The following is an 8,005-nucleotide window of genomic DNA, read 5'->3' on the forward strand; positions in this document are numbered from 1 at the left end:
ACAAAAACCTCCCCGTGGCTGCTGATCTGCTTGTGTGCGGTGTGCTCTGCTCTCAATTGCGCTGTGGCGACGTGCCGAATCCAGTGCGTGTCTCGCCGGCCGGCCACACCACGCTGTTTAAAATGTCTAGTACTAGAAGTTCTACAACACAACAGCAGATTCTCCACCGTCTCAAAAAAGAAAACGCCTTAAAAATATAGACGTGAGTGCAGGGAAGAGGCAAACCCCTGGCTTGACAGCGTCACGGGAGATTAATATAAAGCAAATTGCAAAGTATGTCGGCGTATGTTTTCTGTGGCGCATGGGGAACTGTTTGATAGCAAACAGCATGCTTCAGGGATCAACAGTATGATCACAGAACACCCAACAAGAAGTGTCACAGTTCTTCATGACTGAAACTGCCCCCGAGATCGATTTGGTCTATTGTCCTGCCCATGCAATAGCCAATGGCTGCTGATGTGGGAATAATAGCCAAACTATTTCAGTAGACTATTATGGTGGATTGTTTATTAATGAAGTCTAATAAATATTACAATTAAAAATATATAAATAATGTATTTAATATAAATGAATCAATTGAATTAAATATTGTGCCCATTTAAAGAATTCAGATTCAGAATCAGAACTCTTATGTTGTTATAAACAGAATAGGCTACTTCATAACAAATACAGGGCAGTATACCCCTTTCTTACTGACCACAGTGACCACCAAGTGACCCCAAAGGCTAATATGGTATGTGAAATCATCCATCCCAGGGCCAAATTAGCTATTGGGCCAGTGTGACCGGGGCCCAGGGGTCCTTGGCTGTTAGGGGCCCTTTGAGGAAACTGGACCGCATGGTACTGGGTCTGAGGCCCTGGAATTGGCCATTCATTTTGTTAAATTTAGGTCAAAAAGATGATAAAAACATAAAAACACAAAGAATGTGCACGCATGCACGCTATGGGCCCCCCCCAACACATTACCGGCTCAGGAGCCCTCATGGGGGTTAATCCGTCCCTGATTCAACCGCTTATCCGTAGTCGGGTCACGGGGGAAACAGCTCCACCAGAGAGCCCCAGACTTCCCTCTCCAGAGCAACATTAGTAACTTCCTCCTGGGGGATCCCGAGGCCTTCCAAGGCCAGTTAGTCGATAACCCGATAATGGCGCTGCTTCGCCGCGTGGTCGTATAAGTGTTCCTTATTTCAAGATCTCAAAGGTGGCAACCCTAGGAATGAAGGGAATGGAATGACAGGAAACCCATATGAACAACAAACGTCAAACTGTAACAAAAAACAAATCGCATCAATTAAACTCATATACAAATCAAACATACACCTTAAATGTTGACAAAGAACGTAAAACATTGGTTCAGAAACAAACAAACAAACAAACCTTGGTTAATGACACGCTTCTCTCAAACAATTCATGTCCTTCCGTCTACTCTACACGGAGGCTTGACAAACAATGTTGTGAGCCATCGCTGGTTCAACACCAAATAAGGACATGGCACCGGACGTGACGCAATTCCAAATTACCTTTCCCAATATAATGTGAAATAAAACAAAATAAATAATGACAGAAACATATTTCTGGCAGCCAAAGTTTACGTATATATATTTTATCGATTTTGACATTGTCGAGTTCATCCTTGAGAGGGGAGTACACGGACACCAGCTGAGACATTTATACTTAGGGCTCTGAATAAAAGCAAAATATAAACTGCTTACCCAAATTACCCTGATACGCCAAATGTTAGAGAGGAATACGGGGTGCTTGTGCAATGTATCAGTCCGTAGTTTTCAATGAAGAAGTGTTTTCATCCCGTTTGTGGCGGAACGGCATTTTCCACCCTCACTTACTTCCTGTTTACGTTTAGCCAGAGTAGTATAGAGGCTCAAAAGCCGAATTAATGAAAAGGGTTGAAAACCACTGCTCGAATACATTCCATTAACACAACCATCATGCATGCATGCAAATAAAAACAGCATTCCGAGAATGAGCCCCGTTCAGTTAGGCGGTGATAGTCGCACGTACTTGCATTCCTATCAAGCTGACAAAGCCGACTTGCGATCACCCAGCTCAACTCTACGAGGAGTCTCTCAGCTGACAGCGGTAGAGCACAAGTCAGAATCCTGCATTTACGCAGTGCACTTTCTGCAACGTGTCCGGGGACTTTCCCCTGGGCGGGGTGGAGAAACCAGGTTCTCTGCGGGTAGCCCAGAGTGCAAGCCTTCCGAATGCCCGGATGTTAAGGCATCCGGCCCGAGTATTTATGGGTAGGCGGCGGTTGAGTGTTATGGATCATGGTGTCAATTTAACACATTGTTTCGATTAGTATGTGTTTAATGAACAAAACACCGCGCGTTGTAAAGACAGCGTTGGATTATTATGATCTACTTGGTGGAATATTTTAAAAGTATATTCTACCACGAACGCATAAACGTTGCACCATGGGAAATTTAAAGACACAGTAGCCCCATTGATTGCACAGGAAAGTACAGTTCTGCTAAGAGCATTTCAATCCCAAGAAGGCTTGTTTCCATTGGGGTCCTTATTCAATTAATTTGAAAAGACTTAAAAACAATAAATACAACATAGCTCAATCATCTCATTAAGACATGCGAATCCCATGACATGGCGCCTTCAAAACCGCTCTCAAAAGGCACCTATGGACGGCTGCAATTCGAAAAAGTTGAATCCCGCAGTCACCCTCTTTTCCCCTCACTGTATGTGTTTTTTCCCTTTTTACCTCCTCTATGATGATTTCCTATTTTGTGGCTATAGTAGTGTATATTTGTACGTCTCTAAATGTTATGATTAATTGAACATGGTGGACCCTATTGTAAACAAGTGTAATGAGTGTAATGAGTTTATGGTGTCGTCCACAGTTAACAGTCTTGTATTGAGTTGTGCTTGAAATGTTAAATTATTCAATCAATCAATCAATCAATCAATCTATATTGTAATTGTACACAACCTGAGATTGTGTTGTACTGTTGTACAGTACAATACACATACATTAGATGAGGAGATGAAATGAGAATCAGAGAATGCATAAGATGAGGTAAAGACAGCGCTATGACTATACCATTTTTATGTATATTGTCCTAGTCTAGGCATCGCAACATTATTCAGAAATACTAATACAGTAAATACAAAACACCTATCCTTATATATTCAATTGAAATGACAGCATCTAAAGGGAAATTGACCATTTACTTTCTCAAATTTAAACTTGAGCATAGTAATAGTTAAACAAAATAATACTAAACAATGGATGGAATATATAGTGTCCGCCTCTGACACCATAGGTTTGGCCTGTTTCAAGGTAGAAGAAACACAACCTCCACAAGAGGGAGGAAAAATATGGAGATGGAGAAAGTGTGTGAAGGTTAACACACGCATCCTCCTGGGTGACAGCAGACTCCTGGACTCCTGGCATGGGGTCAGATCAACATATGGAATGAATTCTGTACTGGCAAATATTTTGGTTTATTTGTCCCTGCAGTAGTCAATTTAGAAGCATAAACAAGTTCAATCAAGATGACTACCTGTCACTGACACCGACCATCTTTTCTCTCTTCCTTTATTTGTTTTCTTTTCCATTTATCTAAGAACTATTTGACCTCTTGACCTTGACCATTGTTCAAGTCGTGACTCTTGATTCCCAACCTGTGGGCCAGTGGGTCATGACATGAGGATATTGCAAGTAGGCCCCAAATATTAATAAAACACTAAGATAATATAACATTAATAATAGAAAACAATTTAAAACTAATTGTCGTGGTATTTCTTATTTATAACCATGAAAACATGAGCTTTCATTGTGACACAGATAATAGGATATAGGATACTATGTTAGTTCTATTGCATTGATCGAAGCCAGAAGACATAAGATTGATTAATAATTAAAATAAACACACCAGCCATTCGGCTGCCGTGCTAAGTGGTCAGACGGAGATTTCCAAGTGGGTGCTGGTCCAGAAAAGGCTGGGAACAGAATATTCACTGGCTGCTGGTCATCTTCAGAAAACGCCCCCATCTCTCTCTCTCTCTCTCTCTCTCTCTCTCTCTCTCTCTCTCTCTCTCTCTCTCTCTCTCTCTCTCTCTCTCTCTCTCTCTCTCTCTCTATTAAATTCAAATGAGATTTATTGGCATGAGAAAACATATGTTTACACTGCCAAAGCTAGTGTCAAAATATAATAAAAACAGTTGAAAATGGGGAAAGTAAATACAGTTGGAGGGGTACGGCATTGTGATAACAGAGCTATTGTGAATGTTATACAGGGGTTTTGAAACAACAGCAGCAATCCTTTACAGTCACTTTGGGACAAATAGCAATTTCTTTCCTAAAAAGCCTCAGATTAAAAATGTGTTTAAAGGTAGCAGCTCTGTTTACATGTGCAGTGTCTAGCGGTCTACTCTATACAGGTGTCCTCCTCACTCAGCTGACTTTATCTCTTGTTCATCCATCTCTCTTTAGTGTTCATGAGGATGGAACTTGTTCCTTCTCTCTTAATATATCATGCTGTATGCCTTATTGTGTAACCGTTGTCACCTCCCCCTCTCTTTCCTTACTCTCCTGACTTGCTCTCTCTAAATGGTAAATGGTGCAATTATATAGAGGCTTTATCCAAGGCACTTTACATAGATTGTGCATTACATTCACCCGTTCACACACACATTCATACACCGATTGCGGCGGAGGCCATGCAAGGTACCAACCAGCACATCAGGGGCAATTTGGGGTTCAGTGTCTTGTCCAAGGACACTTCGACATGTAGACGGGGGGAGCCGATTCGAGCCGCCAACCTATGGATCATTGGACGACCTGCTCTACCTCCTGAGCCACAGCCGCCCCCTCCTCTCCTCTGTCTCTCTCTTACCTCCTCCATCCTATGCCTTTTCTCTCCTACAAATCCGTCTCACTACTTCTACTCCTCTTCTACCTTTCCCACTGTTCTTTGTTATTCCCACACCAGCATTTGTATATTTGTCTCCCTGCATTCTCCCTCATTTTATCATTTCTCAAACCATAGTTATACCGAGAATGTGTGTGTGTGTGTGTGTGTGTGTGTGTGTGTGTGTGTGTGTGTGTGTGTGTGTGTGTGTGTGTGTGTGTGTGTGTGTGTGTGTGTGTGTGTGTGTGTTTTCTAAGCATAAATCAGAGCCGTTTTTTTTAATCCCCTCTCTGTTCCTTTCTTTTCAAGCCCTTCTCAATGCTTTCTCTCTCTCTCTGACATTTGTTTGTAAGTCTCTCTCTCTCTCTCTCTCTCTCTCTCTCTCTCTCTCTCTCTCTCTACGTTTGCTGTTATCTAACACATTCTCCATCTCTCCTTTCCTCTCCCTTTCTTTCACCCTCAGGCTAATCCATCTGCCTCTGCTCTATCATTGTTATTGTTATTTTATCAACACTAACTTCCATATACTGCAGACAACTCCTTCATTCGTTTTTTCATTCAATTTGTCCCTTTTCTCACTGCTGTCATCTGTTTGTGATGAAGAGGAATGAGAGTAACAATGTAAGATCAGAAGAATGTTTCATTACAGAGCATTGCTGGTCTTATAGGCATGTTGGCATGTTGCACATTTTAATCACTGACATTTTCTTTCATCCTTAAAATTTCTCTCGCGTCTCCTCTTTTACAATTTTCTAAGTCCCATAACATTCTGTTGTTTAGTGGTGACATGCTGACGACAAATCACAATGTGCAACAGAAGCAGTTTGAAGAATTACCAAAAAGACATACACAGTATGATTCAAGTGGGGCTGGCCAACACGATGGGCTGTGAGCTTGTAGAATAAATTGTCTATTTCTGTTGTGGGACACGGTCATATGACAGAGTATCAACAAGTCAAGAAAGAAAAGCAGGTGCGCTTCCTCTGGATACTGCCCTTGGTTAAGTCAGTGGGTGCTCTGCTCAGCTATAAATACAACTTAACTCACAACCAAAGTGGAAAAAACGGCACTCCAAAATAACAGATGCATGCAAGACTGGCTCAGATGCAGTTTCTCATTTTGTATTGAGAACGCTTACGTGTTTCGGCAACAGCCTTCCTCAGAGCAGATTAAAAAATGATAAACAAGGCTTTAAAGGTTTTTAGGGCCCGGTTGCCGGGCTCCCAGGTGGTCAGGAAGGGTGAATTCAGTCTGGAGATGAGATGCAGCTGAGCAGACAGCCCCAGTTGGAGGAGCTGTCAGATAGTTAAATGCCAATATTAAGGGTAATTCTATTTCATTTCCTGTACTGTTATCTACTGAAATGTCAAAACTTTGTGTATTACCTTTACCTCATACTTCTCCTCCCCTCCCCTACCCCCCACCCACCCACATATAGTACTGAAGTGCATAGGGCTACGGGTGTTATTCGTTTATTATTGCAAGACTTGTTAATTTATTCCAAAACAGCTCCTCCTCGTCAGACACTGGATCTTGGCGAGCGAGCAGTATCTGATAAGATGGTTCGAAATGCTTCTGATTCCAGAAATACATTTAGTGCCCTGAGCCATCTCTAATCCCTTCTTGATCAACTGCCATGGCGCTGGCCTTGTAAGCTGGGGGAGCAGTCACATCACTGCTCCTGTCCTTAATAAGCATATAGCCTACATTCTGTGATAACTCTTCTAGTTCTCCCAACCACCTAGCTCCTTCCATCTATCATTCTAGTCTTTGTAGCTTGTTACATATGGCTGGTGTGTGTGTGTGTGTGTGTGTGTGTGTGTGTGTGTGTGTGTGTGTGTGTGTGTGTGTGTGTGTGTGTGTGTGTGTGTGTGTGCGTGTGTGTGTGCGACTGTGCGTGCGTGCGTACGTACGTCAGTCAGTCAGCCATCAACCTACACACTTCTTCTCTTGGCCTCTCCTGTTATCATCATCTCTCTCTCTCCCCTAATCCCTAATAACAGTATCCATATCCATCCATCAAGCCACCCCCCCGTCTCGCTCTCTCCTTTTGTCAGTAATGAAGTAGCGGCATAGTGGTACTCATGGCTATTAAAACTCAGGATCAAAGAAGCATCTGTGAACCAGAGCGCCAGGGGGACATATGGCACAATTATTCCAACACATATTGATTGGTCTATTCATATGGCTGCCTTACACTTAATCAGTGTCCATCATATCTGGTGTGGAATTGCACTGTTCACAAAGCAATTTTCCACTTGTAGATTGCATGAAATAGCAGTTCCTAATGTATAATGACAGCCATATCGGTAACATTGAAAACATTCATGCAGGGGTGGAGAAACAGCAAAGGATGCTTGACATTTATAATATAATGGAACATGAGTGGGCATGATACTGTACATTATATATTCCATACATAGCTTGCAATGTTTTTTTTAATCTCTGAAAACGCTTCAGGAACGCCCCAGGAGAAAATAGACAGATGAGTGTTGAGATCCAGTGGGAGACAATAATTTCTCCCTGTGATAGACTGAAACTGAAGCAGTTATGCCACATCCAATAACCATTTAAACCCATACTGTATACGTATGCCTACTTTGCTGACCCCAGGGGGCCTGCCATACTAGGACAACTCATTTTCCCCTCTATGTCCAAATCTCTTTGCCGCAAAATAGCAGATTTACAGGCACACAAATGCGAATGCGTTGTGAGCTTACGGATGTGCCATTTGTTTACTTCAGAATAGGGATAGCTACAGTTTAAAGATCAGTGAAATAGATCCAATTGTCCAATTCATACTTTGTAGTGTCACTATAGCATGTATGAAAAACATTCAAAGCACTATATCATTTCAGTGCACACGCACACACGCACGCACACAGACACACACACACACACACACACACACACACACACACACACACACACACACACACACACACACACACACAGTATAGATATCTTAAGTGGTTAATGCGCAGGCTAATGTCCTGGGCTGAAATAAGGCCAATAATGCCTTACCTCCAAAATTACTTTATGGCACAGTTTGATGTGGTGGCCATAAGCTGTCATGCTTGCAACAGCAACAGTCATGTTCGAAGAGGAGAACACCAGTT

At 42.2% G+C, this 8,005-nt stretch overlaps 1 protein-coding gene across 2 annotated transcripts in view; it reads right to left on the minus strand.

The window, feature by feature from the left end:
- The window catches only part of LOC308315817 (large neutral amino acids transporter small subunit 1-like), a 19,402-nt gene extending 17,333 nt beyond the window's left edge, over nt 1-2,069 (minus strand). The window contains exon 1 of one of the 2 annotated variants that reach the window (XM_080763995.1): nt 2,020-2,069. The gene's annotated coding sequence lies outside the window, so the exon portion shown is untranslated. The other variant, XM_080763994.1, reaches the window with a different exon arrangement.
- Nucleotides 2,070-8,005: the final 5,936 nt, after the last annotated feature.

Source organism: Protomyctophum bolini, assembly GCF_963924005.1.
Source record: "Protomyctophum bolini genome assembly, chromosome: 5".
Lineage (NCBI taxonomy): Eukaryota > Metazoa > Chordata > Actinopteri > Myctophiformes > Myctophidae > Protomyctophum > Protomyctophum bolini.